At 35.5% G+C, this 17,636-nt stretch overlaps 1 protein-coding gene across 2 annotated transcripts in view; it reads right to left on the reverse strand.

The window, feature by feature from the left end:
• Positions 1–2,822: 2,822 nt before the first annotated feature.
• The window catches only part of LOC136039396 (rab GDP dissociation inhibitor alpha-like), a 70,482-nt gene continuing 55,668 nt past the window's right edge, over positions 2,823–17,636 (reverse strand). For both annotated transcript variants that reach the window (XM_065723094.1, XM_065723095.1), the window contains exon 7: positions 2,823–2,977. The gene's annotated coding sequence lies outside the window, so the exon portion shown is untranslated. The remainder of the gene's footprint in view (positions 2,978–17,636) is intronic.

Genomic DNA, 17,636 nt, shown 5'->3' on the forward strand with positions numbered 1-17,636 from the left:
GGAGTGAAAGTATCGATTGTATATCTATGACACATGCTACATTACAAAAGGAACATAGCTAAGTATAAAATGCAAAGTGTAATACGTCTATTTACATAAGGTGTTTTAAGTAGTTTCATAATGTCTGGAGGACAATTGAATAGCTTAAACCATCAAACATGACAAGACCAGCCTGAGCAGCGAAGGTAAAGGTTAGTAAATGCGGCTAAAAGATATACCACAGAGAGAACAAGGAAATATGCGGCTAAATGATAAGCGACAGTGAGAAATACAAGCAATCACGAGAAAAAGAGCATCAGATTGTGTCATAAATGGAATGAAAAACAAAGAATTGTGCTGCTAGAAGACAAAACCCTTCAATATCCTATGTGCTCCCTGGGGAGCCCTTCATTTTCCCGAGGAAAGAATAGCAAACAAAGCTGACTCATTAGGAGGTTGCTTGCTAGTTACACCAGGAAACAATGCATACAAGCCTACCACATGACGGGTGCCAGGGCCCGCCTTCGAAATCGGCTACAGAGTGTTTTTTCTTCACTAGCATATTGATTTGCTGTCCGGTATAATTTAAGCATTGGTATAACTTAAGCATTGGTTTTTAAGTCACGTCATATGGTAAACCTAATGCAAAATTCTCATTTAAAATTCATAATGCAAAGTTCAAATGGAAATCAGGAATGTGCCTCTTGGAGTGAAATGATAATTGCAACATAGAGGTTCAAATCCAACTTACACAAGAAGCTTATATAAACCAAAGGTCTCATAGATGGAGTTTACAAGACCCAAGAATATTTTACAGCTTGTTGAAATCTAAGTCATGCAAAGATCCTCAATCTTTGTGAGTGAATGCCTTCGAGCAAACATTATTTCTCAGATAAACACTTGCCGCATTTTAATTTTATGGACTTGCAACATTAGCCTCAGACTTAAATCAAAACGCAGAGATTTTTATATAAACACAGCAAACACTATATGTCAAATGCGTACTATAAACGTGTTGATTTTGGACTAATATAATGTAGTATTAGGTTGTAGTTAGCAAGTTCAGACACTATCAATGTTGGTGGGAATCAAACACTATTTATGAAATATGTGGTCTACTTATAGTGTTGTGACTTTGGGCCACTGTTTTGCAATATTAACTTAAAACTTGTAACGGGAGTTTAGATAGAAGGCGTTAATAGCCATCGTTGACTTCAAAGAAGCTTTTGACTACGTAGATACGAAGCCATTGTGGCTCATGTTCAGAACAACTGGTCTTCTGTAGACATACTGCCCTTTTAGAGAAATTGTAAGAACTTTTTATTGGTTATTATTATTATTGCTTATTATTACAAGCTGTGACTAAGCCAACGGAAAGCGTAAAGAGGCCATTCAAAATTCGCACAGGAAATCGAGAGGGATGCACCAAAGCTTCCAGACTAATTAATTGCGCCGTTGACTACGTGATGAAGACGACTACCCAACTGAACTTCAGCCTGCAGTTCCGTGACAGAGTTGTTAGTGCACACTAACGTCGCCAATTACTAGGCACTCATGACAAACACCCCCCAAAAACTCGTTGCAGTGCTGACAGTATAGAGAAAAGAAGCTAGAAAAGTTAGGCTTAATATCAGCTAGAGCAAAACAAAAATCATGTTTATTTATTTTGAACCGTCTCAACCACCCCCTCCTGCAGTCCAAACATGTGTAAACAAAGTAGCAGTCATGAACAGCCTCACGTGTCTAGCCTCATATCTGTTAAGTGATTGTTAAACGAGAGCGAATTCAAAGCACGAATCACCAAGGCATCTTTTGTCCTAGGGAGACTTGACAAAATCTGGCACAGCCCCGCTGACACCCGCTTCACAAAAATAGAGATAATCAACGCATCTGTAGTGCAGTGTTTTTGGACACATGTATTTATTATTAGCCTTATGTTAGTTTTCAGCAAACTCAGCAGCATACAAGTGTGTTTTTTTAGTGAAGGTCGATCAGTAGTTGTGAAATATGCACTTAATGCGCGTTCATATTAGACATTAATGATTTGAACCTTTAGAGCACTTCCACAATAGTCTCCGATTGATTGTGAGTGAAAAGAGGTACAACATGCCTATATGCACGAATGTAAGGATAAAAGAATTGGAAAGGATTTGGTGCCTTTTCCCCGAGAAAAAGAAACAGATCATATCGCTCCAGAAGACATATTTTTGGGATTTTCTGACTAGTTTTGATTAAAATGACAATTTTGAAGTTTTGTAAAAGTAGTGAAAGGCCCACCCTGATATGAGGGTGGGCCACCTAAGAAGCCACTCAAGTAGGATTTCCTTGTTAGGAATAGGGATATAGAAAGGAACTTATGACAGAGCAAAGATCCCAACCATCATACAGCACCGGAACAGCTCCAATCTTGTATACCCAGTCTATCCTCGTCAGGGCAAAATGAAAATTTTGAAAATTTGTATATCCATAAGACATAGATCAGCAAGTCAGCATTTCAAGATCGCTCAGAGTAGCATTCATAGCGGAGTAGCATAATGCTGAAAGGAGCCTATTTTAGAGCTAAATATTCACATTCTTTTCGACCTGTTTTAATAGGTATAAAATATGTCCCGAGCAGTGGGAAAGGACCACCCTCAGATGATGTGGATTGGAGTCCCTCTATGTACATTTGCCTACCAGAAAACTTTGACGGCACTGCAAAAACCGTGCAGCTTGCTTGTAAACTTCATAGTTATTAGATCATAGGCAATGCGATTTGACAATACTTCCTGAAAACTTAAACTTTTCGGTTTAGTCGGTCCCAGAAAATAAGTCTTAAAAAAGAAAAAAAATGCATACTTTTCTTCGATATCTCTGAGGAGTGCAAGAGCGGGCTCAATTTCTGCTTCTGGGTCGGCTGTCTCCACATTTGTTGATATCATAGCAATAACCGCCTCCATTTCTGGCCATTCGTGATTCCAATCCACCAAATTATACTTCACAATGGATATATAAATATCTGAAAAAAATTACAAACATTTATATGTAATTCCTGAAAAATCCACGAAATTTACAAGGGAGCCAAGCCTTTATATAGTTTATCGTAGTCACTGAACTTTATTGGAATTTCCAAATCATAAACTTATGTTTAACTCCCTTTCCAAATAAAAGATCATACAATAAAATTCATTCAAATCATATTTTAATCCAAAATCTAGATTTTGAGGGGGTTATTTCGCACATAGATATACAGCTGTTCGACAAATTTCCCACCACTGAGAACATGATCCACAAATGGAGGACAAAAGGTCCTAATTATGCAAACACACTATTTCTTATTAACTCTTTTTGACAAATTTCTTAGCATGGGACCTGATCGTCTTTTACTTTGTTGCTTGCTACCCATGTGACCCAGATGGATACTTCTTCGGTTATTACGAGCTATAGCTCGTTCTTTAATATTTACTATTTTCTTGTTTTTTCTCTAGGCCGCTCTCTAATATATTCTTGGTCTGTTCCTTACCATATTCTTGTTTGTTATTCATTACATTCTTGGCACTATTTGGCTAAAGTTTGTCCTTTACTACAATATTTCAATCAATATGGCCTAAAGTTTGTTCTTTACTATAACATTCTTTTTCAGGACATTTCAGAGCTTCTGACATTTTCCAATGCCTTTTACTTTAGCTGATCGGATTGATTCAAAATCGTGAGTAATTTCGCATGACGTCATAGATACCGAAAAACGGGATTTTTCTTTTCCCTGTTGCTTCAGTTAATACGGACTAGAATTTGGTCCTTACTGTAAATTTTGAATCTGACACTATTTTCAGGAGTTATAGGCTATCACATTTTTTATTTTAAAGACGTGATCGTCTCTTATTAGATTGCTAGCTACCGCTGCAACCCGGACTATAAAGTTTTCAAACATTTCGAATATATTGGCTTAAAATTTTCACATATATTTTTACGTCATAGATACCATGAACTGAATGGAATATTTGTATTAGAGGTTACCACAGTACAGTGGAGAAAGGGCTCTCCTTTAGCGCCGAAGGAACAAGTCATCGTATCTTGGGGATTTTGGGATAAAATATTTGCTGCTACAAAACTATGTCCCTTTCCAGAGAGCCGTACAAAATCTCCTCCAACATCTAGCAGCATGATTTTTGTGCTTTATTTTCTGTTAAACTATATTAAATGCGAAAGTTATATGTCGAAAATGCATCTGTTGGCTTACTTGTATCTGTGGTTTTCGACCTGTAGCAACATTTAGTTTTAAAGCATAACAGGCAAATCACATAATTGTGGGGGGTTAACCTGCACAATAACTCTAGAGATAGTTAATAAAAAGGGCTGACTGCCCTCCAATCATTTTCGAATTTTAAATAGGACACTAGAACTTTTAATTTCCAACGATATTGGCTCCTTTGAAAAATAAATGATATTACTAGCTATGATAGAGCAGCGCAACCTATGTCCATATATACCGTATATTGCTTATATGCTCTATATTGCTTATCTATCAACAAGTGAAATGAAATCATTTTATACAATCCTAAAAAATGCTTAAGCCAGATTTACCAGGCTTAAATTTACATACTTCTGAGAGTCTTTTTTTTATAATAAACCTTTCAGTTACCAGTTCTTTACTATAATATCCACTAGAGTTCGTTCTTTACTATAAACTATGGGCTGGAACTCGTTCTTACTTATTAAGTACTAGCTGTTGGGGTGGTGCTTCGCGCCACCCCAACACCTAGCTGGTGGGGCGCTTCGCACCCCCCCAAGCCCCCCCCGCGCACGTAAGTCGTTACGCGCCATATTAGTTACGCGCCATTGTAGTTGTGTCCCTGTGTCCCACCTGTGAATAGAGATAGATATAAATATATGTTTTTAACTACGTAAAACATGCGAATATACAACATTCTTCGCTGTCCCATTGTCTGTGCATATAAATAGATTGTCAGGTTTACTGACTCTTGAACATGCAACATATAATTGTCCATGGGAAAAACAATCCGTATTCAGATCTATACCTCATTATTCTAATGATGTGTCCCTGTGTCCCGGTCGTCATTTATATTCCCTGTGTCCCGGTCGTCATTTGTGTCCCGGTGTCCCAGTTTGTAATTTCTCTTTGAGTGTCCCGGTCGTTATTTATATTCCCTGTGTCCCGGTGTCCCGGTCGTCATTTGTGTCCCGGTCTGTAATTTCTATTCGAACAATCCCTGTGTCCCGGTCGTCATTTATATATCCCGCCTGTGCCCCCGGCGTCCCCGTTGTAGTTGTGTCCCTGTGTCCCGGTCGTCATTTATATTCCCTGTGTCCCGGTCGTGATTTGTGTCCGGGTGTCCCAGTCTGTAATTTCTCTTTGAGGTTCCTGGTCGTCACTTATATTCCCTCTGTCTCGGTCGTCATTTGTGTCTCGGTCTGTAATTTCTCTTTGAGTGTTTTTTTTTTTAGTTTTTTTTTTTAGTTTTTTACCTTTTTTCTTTTTTCAGTTTTCTTTTTCTTCTTTATTTTTCAGCGTCACTATGAAGTACATATCGACGAACCTTTGTTTTTTTAACTTAAATCTGGTAGGCATTGATGACCTTATCCAAGTCAAAATCCCAAACCCAATCATCATCGCTATCATTTTCAGTTTTGATATGTTTTGACTCTCGCTGTCCAGGTGGATTTTCATCTAACTGCGCAGTTTTGCGTTCTTTAGCCGCAAGCCTGTTTTCTTGCTGTTCTTGTGATTCCCCGGCACGCTTTCTTTTCTTACTTTCTCTATCAGCTGCAAGCCTGTTTTCTTGCTGTTCTTGTGATTCCTCGGAACGCTTTCTTTTCTAACTTTCTCTATCAGCAGCAAGTTTTTTGGCATAAACTCTTTGAGCAGCTTCCTCGGCTGTTGCCATTGTAGGTTCTTCAGTCATTTTACAATTAAACATTTTTCCATGAACAAATGTCTTAAATACCGTTAATGACGTCACCGTCATAGCAAAAATGACGACAATTAACCTCATGACGTCAGTCGACACAGAGCCATGACGTCACCTGACAGACAGACAGACACACAGACAGACCATTTATTTTTATATATATACTAGCTGTTGGGGTGGCGCTTCGCGCCACCCCAACGCCTAGTTGGTGGGGGCGCTTCGCGCCCCCCCAAGCCCCCCCGCGCGCGTAAGTCGTTACGCGCCATAATAGTTACGCGCCATTGTAGTTGTGTCCCTATGTCCCACCTGTGAATATAGATAGATATATATATATATATATATATATATATATATATATATATATATATATATATATATATATATATATATATATATATATGGTTTTAACTACGTAAAACTTGCGAATATACAACATTTTTTGCTGTCCCATTGTCTTTGCATATAAATAGATTGTCAGGTTTACCGACTCTTGAACATGCAACATATAATGGTCCATGGGAAAACAATCTGTATTCAGATCTATACCTCATGATTCTAATGATTGCCCTTGAGCTTTGTTGATGGTGATTGCTAATCGACCATTCCCTGTCCCGGTCGTCATTTACATCCCCCTGTTTCCCCCGGTGTCCCCGTTGTAGTTGTGTCCCTGTGTCCCGGTCGTCATTTATATTCCCTGTGTCCCGGTCGTCATTTGTATCCCGGTGTCCCGGTCTGTATATACATTCGTTTTTTAGTTTTGTTTTTCTCCTTTATTTTTTCTTTTTTAGCTTATTTAGATTTTTAGATTTTTTAGTTTTTTTATTAGTTTTTAGTTTTTTTTTCTTTTTAGTTTTTTTGTCCCGGTCGTCATTTATATCCCGCTGTTTCCCCCGGTGTCCCCGTTGTAGTTGTGTCCCTGTGTCCCGGTCGTCATTTATATTCCCTGTGTCCCGGTCGTCATTTGTATCCCGGTGTACCGGTCTGTATATACATTCGTTTTTTAGTTTTGTTTTTCTCCTTTATTTTTTTCCCTTTTTTTTCTTTTTTAGTTTATTTAGATTTTTAGATTTTTTAGTTTTTTTATTAGTTTTTAGTTTTTTTTTCTTTTTAGTTTTTTTGTAGTTTTTAACTTCTTTTTAGTTTTGTTAATTTTTTTTTTACTTATGTCCTGGTCGTCATTTATACTCCCTGTGTCCCGGTGCTTTGTTGATTGCTAATCGAACATTCCTTTTGTCCTGGTCGCTTTCTCTTTGAGTGTCGTCATTTATTTTTTTCTTTTTTAGTTCTTTTAGTTTTTACCTTTTTTAGTTTTTTTTAGTTTTTTAGATGAAAATTTTTTTTAGTTTTTTCCTTTTTTTCTTTTTAGTTTTTTATTGGTTTTTACCTTTATGTTAGCTTATTTTTCAGTTTTTTCCCTTATTTTTAGTTTTTTTTTATTTTTTATTTTTTTTAGTTTTTTACCTTTTTTTAGTTTTTTTAGTTTTTTTAGTTTTTTAGCTTTTTTACTTTTTTTATTAGTTTTTAGTTTTTTTGTAGTTTTTGCCTTTTTTTAGTTTTTTCAGTTTTTTTTTTAGTTTTTTATTGGTTTTTACCTTTATTTTAGCTTATTTTTCAGTTTTTTCCTTTTTTTTAGTTTTTAGTTTTTTTAGTTTTTTACCTTTTTTTATTTTTTTTAGTTTTTTAGCTTTTTTATTTTTTTATTAGTTTTTAGTTTTTTTGTAGTTTTTGCCTTTTTTTAGTTTTTTTAGTTTTTTAGCTTTTTTATTAGTTTTTAGTTTTTTTTGTAGTTTTTGCCTTTTTTTAGTTTTTTTAGTTTTTTAGCTTTTTTATTTTTTTTATTAGTTTTTAGTTTTTTTTGTAGTTTTTGCCTTTTTTTAGTTTTTTCAGTTTTGACGTCACCTGATCCAGTTTTTTCAGGTGACGTCACCTGATGCACGATCCACAGATCCACAGACAACTTATTTTTATATATATAGATAGTTTTTTTTTTTACTTATGTCCTGGTCGTCATTTATACTCCCTGTGTCCCGGTGCTTTGTTGATTGCTAATCGAACATTCCTTTTGTCCTGGTCGCTTTCTCTTTGAGTTTCGTCATTTATTTTTTTCTTTTTTAGTTCTTTTAGTTTTTACCTTTTTTAGTTTTTTTTAGTTTTTTAGATGAAATTTTTTTTTAGTTTTTTCCTTTTTTTCTTTTTAGTTTTTTATTGGTTTTTACCTTTATTTTAGCTTATTTTTCAGTTTTTTCCTTTTTTTTAGTTTTTTTTATTTTTTATTTTTTTTAGTTTTTTACCTTTTTTTAGTTTTTTTAGTTTTTTTAGTTTTTTACTTTTTTTATTAGTTTTTAGTTTTTTTTTGTAGTTTTTGCCTTTTTTTAGTTTTTTCAGTTTTTTTTTTTAGTTTTTTATTGGTTTTTACCTTTATTTTAGCTTATTTTTCAGTTTTTTCCTTTTTTTTAGTTTTTTTTAGTTTTTAGTTTTTTTCGTTTTTTACCTTTTTTTTAGTTTTTTAGCTTTTTTATTTTTTTTATTAGTTTTTAGTTTTTTTTGTAGTTTTTGCCTTTTTTTAGTTTTTTTAGTTTTTTAGCTTTTTTATTAGTTTTTAGTTTTTTTTGTAGTTTTTGCCTTTTTTTAGTTTTTTTAATTTTTTAGCTTTTTTATTTTTTTTATTAGTTTTTAGTTTTTTTGTAGTTTTTGCCTTTTTTAGTCTTTTCAGTTTTGACGTCACCTGATCCAGGTTTTTCAGGTGACGTCACCTGATCCATCCACAGACAGACAGACAGACAACTTATTTTTATATATATAGATAGATAGATAGTGAAGTTGCCTATACATGTTAGTAAAGGCAAGACTTAGTTCTTCATTATAATTCGGCTTTTACTAGAAGGCAGCTCCCGCCACAACCACAATTAATATTTCGTTCTGTGCTATAGCTAAGGGCTAGAGTTTTTTTTTTACAAATTTCATCCATAACGCCGAGGCCCCCATTTATATTCCTTTACGTAATCGTGGGCAAATTATTGCTCTTTACTATAATTTTACTATGAGGCGTGATCGTCTTTTTCTAGGTTGCTAGCTACCGCTGCAACCCAGATTTCAATCGAACTTTAATTTTAGGAGTTTCAGTATGCCGTATTTACAGTATGGTATACTGCACTGGGGGACGTGAGCATCTCTAACTAGGTTGCTATCTGCCGCTGCAATCAGGATTTCTATTTCGATCTGAAACTATTTTTAAAAGTTATTGGCTGTTTTATTTCTTAGTAAGGGATATGGTCGTCTCTTTCTAGATTGCTAGCTACCTCAGAAACCCTAATAATTTAGAGTTCGCTCTTTTCTATAATTTTAGCTACTGCTGGAACCCAGATTCATTCTTTATTATAATCCAATATATGTAATGGTTCGTTCTTCAAATAATCGTATTTTATATAACCCTTATGTAATCCATTTAGTATAGGCTAAAATTCGTAATAAAAACAGCTGCAACCATGATTTCAGTTATTATTATTTTTTCTCTTTTACTAGGTTTCAGCAATTACTACAACTATAATTTACAGCTCGTTCTTTACTATGACAACTTCAAAGACTAAGGCAGCTTACTAAATCCAACATATACCATAGTTTATTCTTTACTAGGTTTCATCTATCTCAACAGCAATGATACCGATGAAACTTACATGAGTCCTATTTATAATTACAAACAGGAAAAAGTCTACTGCTTTTTTGTCTTTGGAATAGTAAGCGACAAACCTCAAAGAATCAGGCAGCTCCAATAGACAATGGTTTGTTCTTCATATGCTTGTCTTTTTATATAAAACTAGCTGTTGGGGTGGCGCTTCGCGCCACCCCAACACCTAGTTGGTGGGGCGCATCGCGCCCCCCCCAAGCCCCCCCCGCGCGCGTAAGTCGTTACGTGCCATATTAGTTACGCGCCATTGTAGTTGTGTCCCTGTGTCCCACCTGTGAATATATAAATCTATCTATATATCTATCTATATATGTAAAAATAAGTTGTCTGTGGATGTGTCTGTCAGGTGACGTCATGTTTGTGTGTTGACTGACGTCATGAAGTTAGTTGTCGTCATGAGGTTAGAAATATCAACCCACCAAAGCTTTGCAATGGCACACGACTTGCCGTAAAAAAAAACAATGGAAAACCTAATAGAGGCCACAATCTTGACAGGGCCTTTTGAGGGTGAGGCTGTTCTTATTCCTCGCATTCCCATGATTCCAACGGATCTGCCTTTTCAATTTAAAAGATTGCAATTCCCAATTCGATTAGCATTTGCAATCACCATTAACAAAGCTCAAGGTCAATCATTAGAAAAATGTGGTATAGATCTTAATACTGATTATTTTTCCCATGGACAATTGTACGTTGCATGTTCGAGGGTCGGTAAACCTGGCAATCTATTTATATGCAGCGGCAATTGGACAGCGAAGAATGCTGTATATTCGCAAGTTTTACGCAGTTAATTTGTATTGTATGTATCTATCTATCTATCTATCTATATAAAAACCAGTTGTGCGTATGCATGTTTGTTTGTTTGTAAAAAGAGTGTTTGCATATGACGTCATTATTAGTACATACGGCTTTGTATATGCACAGACAATGGGAAAGCCAAGAATGTTGTATATTCGCAATTTTTACGTAGTTTGAAACACATATATAAATCTATCTGTATTCACAGGTGGGACATAGGGACACAACTACAATCGCGCGTAACTAATATGGCGCGTAACGACTTACGCGCTTGGGGGGGTGCGATGCGCCCCACCAACTAGGTGTTGGGGTGGCGCGAAGCGCCACCCCAACAGCTAGTAAGCAATATTTAAATCATGTCGTCAGTCAACAAGTGTCATGTATAGTACCGTTTACAGTTCTCATATACTCAAAGGATGTCGGACCGGGTACATTCACCAAAAGCAGGCGTAGAAAGAAGCATTCGTGTTGATTGGGGTGAACGGTGTAGAGTCTTTCTATTGTGGTATCTTTGAAGATGGTAGGTTGGCCGTCGACTGACTTACCCTGTTTTCGACGATCAAATACTTTATTTTTAGTATTCCACGCGTAATACGAAGGCACTTCAGTATACAGCAGTTGTTTTGCAAAAGAATCATTTTTGCAAAGCGAAAAGAAAGCGGTTAACTTTGTATCCGGTGGATTCAGGGCTCTTTGTTGCACGTTGGTTTCCGAGAAATAAACACGTTGACCATTCTGTAAATGTACCGGTAAGTGAACAAAAGCTGGACTAAGTTCATGTATCGGAAATGAAAGAATTCGCCAAACAGCTTCATTACTGCTTATGTATCTTCCAGCCTGATATTGTACGATTTCGTCGAAATCTTTGATTTCGGGCTGCAAGCCAAAAACTGCCATGTCACTGCCTTTGTTGACGTATTTACATATGTATTTGATTGCCTTTACGGAGTTACAGTATTCAACGTTTATGTGTGCATTAAATGTTTTTGATAATAATGGGGAATATGGAACAACCCACTGGTTATCTACTTCGATGGTGGTACCGTTACGCTTCTTTATTATTGCTGTTTTACCGCCATCTTCAGTAGATCTTCTTCTATATTGTGGGTAACCATCATTGCCAGTAATTGTGTTGGATACTAAAAGTCGAGGATATTTCTTTGTGCACCTTCCTTTGGCCATGCATGGTGAATTTTCGTTCAGTGCACCGCAAGGTCCATGTATCATATTTACTTACAATAATATCATGTAACCCCTTATCGACATTTCCATCAGGTATTTCAGTGGAAATCACATCATCAATTTCGTTCCAAGTAATTTTTTTATGTAGCCAGATTAGTATATGTGCGTGTGGCAAACCTCGTTTTTGCCATTCCACTGAGTACATCCAGCTTCGCACTGACCCAAACACTTCAAGTTTTACTATGTAGTTTATCAGTGATTTCAACTTTTGCCGGAAGACACGGGCCGTAATGTCATGCCTATGAACCGCCGATTGTCCTTGAAGTAAAAGCTGCAGTATCTCGTCCCAAGATTGATTACATGTAAATGTAATAAATAAATCTGGACAACCATAGAGACGAACATACGCAATAGCATCTTGAGCATATTCATGCATATAACGGGGACTGCCAGCATATGACGAAGGTAAAATTGTTAATCTTCCAACGTTTGTGGTATTACCGTCATTTATAACTGCATCTCGCAAATGAATGTATTGTTCAGAGCGGAGCTCGGTCTGATTCAGGCGGATATATAGCAAACGTTCTGATTCAATTTTAGCATACATATCAACGACAAATTGGTGAAACAATTCACGGCATTTTAAAATATAGTTTTCTTCATCCTGCCGAATCATTAATCTATAGGAATAATAATGCATTGCACTGCATTTCTTATTCATTTCTTTGTTAGTGGCTGGATTCTTCAATTTAATATTAAAGTGATAGCCGTCGGCTCCATCCCAAAAAATGATAGGATATTGTAGGGCATCGTAGCATCGATGAGTTTCAGCAATTCTTAACAACTGAGCGTTTCGCTTATGGAGAATAATATCTCGAGGTAAAAACTGATCACCGACCATAACGATTGCCACTTCGTCGTTAGTTGGAGCATTGTATCTACGTACATGTTGGCCAGGAGGCGTTTTGTCAGCGGAAATAACAATTTTATGCGTATCAGTAGGCATCAAATCGATGGCTGTTTTGAACAGACGCACTAAATTATTATTTTCGTGGAAAAGATGTTGCAATTGGGAAACGATTGTCCTTTAAACGTTGGGAGAAATTTCGCAACGTGCATTCAATTCAGAATTTCTATCACTGATGAAGTACAATTGTAAAAATTTATGATTCTCTCCTGAGAATGGTAGAAGGGACCCTGCTCTATGATAAATTTGCCCTTTTACTTTGAAAGTAGACATAAATTGATCTGGATTTTCGAATTGGCCTCCAAACGACGTCATTTGGAAACATGAGTTGTATTTTCTGATTTGAGACAAAAAACGCTTAGATTCTGACGTAGTTCCAGTAAGGAAAGTCTTCAATGGCTCTGGAGGTGCAGCCAATAAAGGAAGTCTAACTTTTCCTGAGGCGCAACACATTCCCATTGTTTCACCATTGAATTTCAAGGCCTTGCAAATTTCTACGTGAATATATATGTCTTAAATATCTTTAATGACGTCACCGTCATAGCAAAAATGACGACAACTAACTTCATGACGTTAGTCGACACAGAAACATGACGTCACCTGACAGACACACAGACAGACAACTTATTTTTATATATATAGAAGACTAGCTGTTGGGGTGGCGCTTCGCGCCACGCCAACACCTAGTTGGTGGGGGCGCTTCGCACCCCCCCGCGCGCGTAAGTCGTTACGCGCAATATTAGTTACGCGCCATTGTAGTTGTGTCCCTATGTCCCACCTGTGAATATATATATATATATATATATATATATATATATATATATATATATATATATATATATCTATATATATATAAAAATAAGTTGTCTGTCTGTGGATGGATGGATGGATCAGGTGACGTCACCTGAAAAAACTGGATCAGGTGACGTCAAAACTGAAAAAACTAAAAAAAGGCAAAAACTACAAAAAAACTAAAAACTAATAAAAAAAATAAAAAAGCTAAAAAACTAAAAAAACTATAAAGGTAAAAACCAATAAAAAACTAAAAAAAAAACTGAAAAAACTAAAAAAAGGCAAAAACTACAAAAAAAACTAAAAACTAATAAAAAAAGTAAAAAAGCTAAAAAACTAAAAAAACTAAAAAAACTAAAAAAAGGTAAAAAACTAAAAAAAATAAAAAATAAAAAAAAACTAAAAAAAAGGAAAAAACTGAAAAATAAGCTAAAATAAAGGTAAAAACCAATAAAAAATTAAAAAAAAAAGGAAAAAACTAATAAATGACGACACTCAAAGAGAAAGCGACCAGGACAAAAGGAATGTTCGATTAGCAATCAACAAAGCACCGGGACACAGGGAGTATAAATGACGACCAGGACATAAGTAAAAAAAAAAAAACTATCTATATATATAAAAATAAGTTGTCTCTGGATCTGTGGATCGTGGATCAGGTGACGTCACCTGAAAAAACTGGATCAGGTGACGTCAAAACTGAAAAAACTAAAAAAAGGCAAAAACTACAAAAAAAACTAAAAACTAATAAAAAAAATAAAAAAGCTAAAAAACTAAAAAAACTAAAAAAAGGCAAAAAAAACTAAAAACTAATAAAAAAGCTAAAAAACTAAAAAAACTAAAAAAAGGCAAAAACTACAAAAAAACTAAAAACTAATAAAAAAAATAAAAAAGCTAAAAAACTGAAAAAACTAAAAAAACTAAAAAAAGGTAAAAAACTAAAAAAACTAAAAACTAAAAAAAACTAAAAAAGGTAAAAACTAAAAGAACTAAAAAAGAAAAAAATAAATGACGACACTCAAAGAGAAAGCGACCAGGACAAAAGGAATGTTCGATTAGCAATCAACAAAGCACCGGGACACAGGGAGTATAAATGACGACCAGGACACAAGTAAAAAAAAAAATTAACAAAAAAAACTAAAAACTAATAAAAAAACTAAAAAATCTAAAAATCTAAATAAGCTAAAAAAGAAAAAAAAAGGAAAAAAATAAAGGAGAAAAACAAAACTAAAAAACGAATGTATATACAGACCGGGACACCGGGATACAAATGACGACCGGGACCCGGGACACAGGGAATATAAATGACGACCGGGACACAGGGACACAACTACAACGGGGACACCGGGGGAAACAGGGGGATGTAAATGACGACCGGGACACCGGGACAGGGAATGGTCGATTAGCAATCACCATCAACAAAGCTCAAGGGCAATCATTAGAATCATGAGGTATAGATCTGAATACAGATTGTTTTCCCATGGACCATTATATGTTGCATGTTCAAGAGTCGGTAAACCTGACAATCTATTTATATGCAAAGACAATGGGACAGCAAAGAATGTTGTATATTCGCAAGTTTTACGTAGTTAAAACCATATATATATATATCTAACTATATTCACAGGTGGGACATAGGGACACAACTACAATGGCGCGTAACTATTATGGCGCGTAACGACTTACGCGCGAGGGGGGGCTTGGGGGGGCGCGAAGCGCCCCCACCAACTAGGTGTTGGGGTGGCGCGAAGCGCCACCCCAACAGCTAGTATATATATATATATTAGTGGGGGCGCTTCGCGCCCCCCCCCAAGCCCCCCCGCGCGCGTAAGTCGTTACGCGCCATATTAGTTACGCGCCATTTTAGTTGTGTCCCTATGTCCCACCTGTGAATATAGATATATATATATATATATATATATATATATATATATATATATATATATATATATATATATATATATATATATATATATATATATATATATTTATATATATATATATATATATATATATATATATATATATATATATATATATATATATATATGTTTTTAACTACGTAAAACTTGCGAATATACAACATTCTTTGCTGTCCCATTGTCTGTGCATATAAATAGATTGTCAGGTTTACCGACTCTTGAACATGCAACATATAATGGTCAATGGGAAAACAATCCGTATTCAGATCTATACCTCATGATTCTAATGATTGCCCTTGAGCTTTGTTGATGGTGATTGCTAATCGACCATTCCCTGAGTCGCCATCGTCATTTATATATCCCCCTGTGCACCCCGGCGTCCCCTTTGTAGTTATGTCCCTGTGTCCCGGTCGTCATTTATATTCCCTGTGTCCCGGTCGTCATTTGTGTCCCGGTGTCCCAGTCTGATTTCTCTTTGAGTGTCCCGGGCGTCATTTATATTCCTTGTGTCCCGGTCGTCATTTATATCCCCCTATGCCCCCCAGCATCCCCGTTGTAGTTGTGTCATTTATATTCCCTGTGTCCCAGTCGTCATCCCGGTATACATTCGTTTTTGAATTGGTATATGATGAAATAAATTTTTAATTTTTTCCCTTTTTTTCCTTTTAGTTTTTTTTTATTGGTTTTGACCTTTTTTTAGGTTTTTTAGTTTTTTTCTTTTTAGTTTTTTTTGAAGTTTTTATCTTTTTAGTTTTTTTATTTTTATTTATATTTTTTTAGTTTTCTTTTTCTCCTTTATTTTTCAGTTTTTTTCCTTTTTTTAGTTTTTTTTTCTTTTTAGTTCTTTTAGTTTTTACCTTTTTTAGTTTTTTTTAGTTTTTTAGATGAAAATTTTTTTAGTTTTATTCCTTTTTTTCTTTTCAGTTTTTTATTGGTTTTTACGATTTGAACCTGGGACCTTCATTCTCCGTTCTGACACCCTCTCTCACCGAGTGACTACTCCAGCATGTTCATTTTGGTGTTTTAAATGGTATATTATTAACGAAATTAATGTGTTTTACAATATACTAAGCATCGTCATAACAAAAATGACGACAACTAATTTCATGACGTCAGTCAACACAGAAATTAAGTTCTGAAATTAAGTCATGAAATTAGTTGCCGTCATTTTTGCTTTGACGGTGACGTCACTCAAGTTATATAATACATATGTTCACGTAGAAATCTATTAATGTTTAAGTTTACAATGACTGATGAAGATGCTCAAAGAGTCTATGCCAAAAAACTTGCTGCTGATAGAGAAAGTCAGAAAAGAAAGCGTGCCGAGGAACTATCAGCAGCAAGTTTTTTGGCATAGACTCTTTGAGCATCTTCATCAGTCATTGTAAACTTAAACATTAATAGATTTCTACGTGAACATATGTCTTATATAACTTGAATGACGTCACCGTCAAAGCAAAAATGACGACAACTAATTTCATGACGTCAGCCGACACAGAAACATGACGTCACCTGACAACTAATTTCATGACGTCAGCCGACACAGAAACATGACGTCACCTGATCCACAGATCCACAGACAGACAGACAACTTATTTTTATATATATAGATATATATATATATGTTTTTAACTACGTAAAACTTGCGATTATGCAACATTCTTTGCTGTCCCATCGTCTGTGCATATAAATAGATTGTCAGGTTTACCGACTCTTGAACATGCAACGCATAATGGTCCATGGGAAAACAATCTGTATTCAGATCTATACCTCATGATTCTATTGATTGCCCTTGAGCTTTGTTGATGGTGATTGCTAATCGACCATTTCCTTTGTTGCCGTCGTCATTTATATATCCCCCTGTGCCCCCCGGCGTCCCCGTTGTAGTTGTGTCCCTGTGTCCGGGTCGTCATTTATATTCCCTGTGTCCCCGTCGTCATCTGTGTCCCGGTGTCCCAGTCTGTGATTTCTATTTGAGTGTCCCGGGCGTCATTTATATTCGTCAGGATATTGTAGGGCATCGTAGCATCGATGAGTTTAAGCAATTCTTGTCAACTGATTTTTTCGCCTATAAAGAATATTATCTCGAGGTAAGAACTGATCACCGACCACAACGATTGCCACTTTGTTGATAGTTGCGTATCAGGAGGCATCAATTCGATTGCTGTTTTTAAGCAGAAGCACTAAATTATTATTTTTGTGGAAAAGATGATATATATGACAACTAACTTCATGACGCCAGTCGACACAGAAACATGACGTCACCTGATCCACAGACAGACAACTTATTTTTATATATATAGATAGATATAATTCTAAAATTGTCAGGTAATTTTCTATTTTGAAATAAAAACTAAAAATTATTGCTCAGACAACATAAATATTTTTGATATTTACATAATAGCTAT

Source organism: Artemia franciscana, chromosome 19 (genome assembly GCF_032884065.1).
Source record: "Artemia franciscana chromosome 19, ASM3288406v1, whole genome shotgun sequence".
Lineage (NCBI taxonomy): Eukaryota > Metazoa > Arthropoda > Branchiopoda > Anostraca > Artemiidae > Artemia > Artemia franciscana.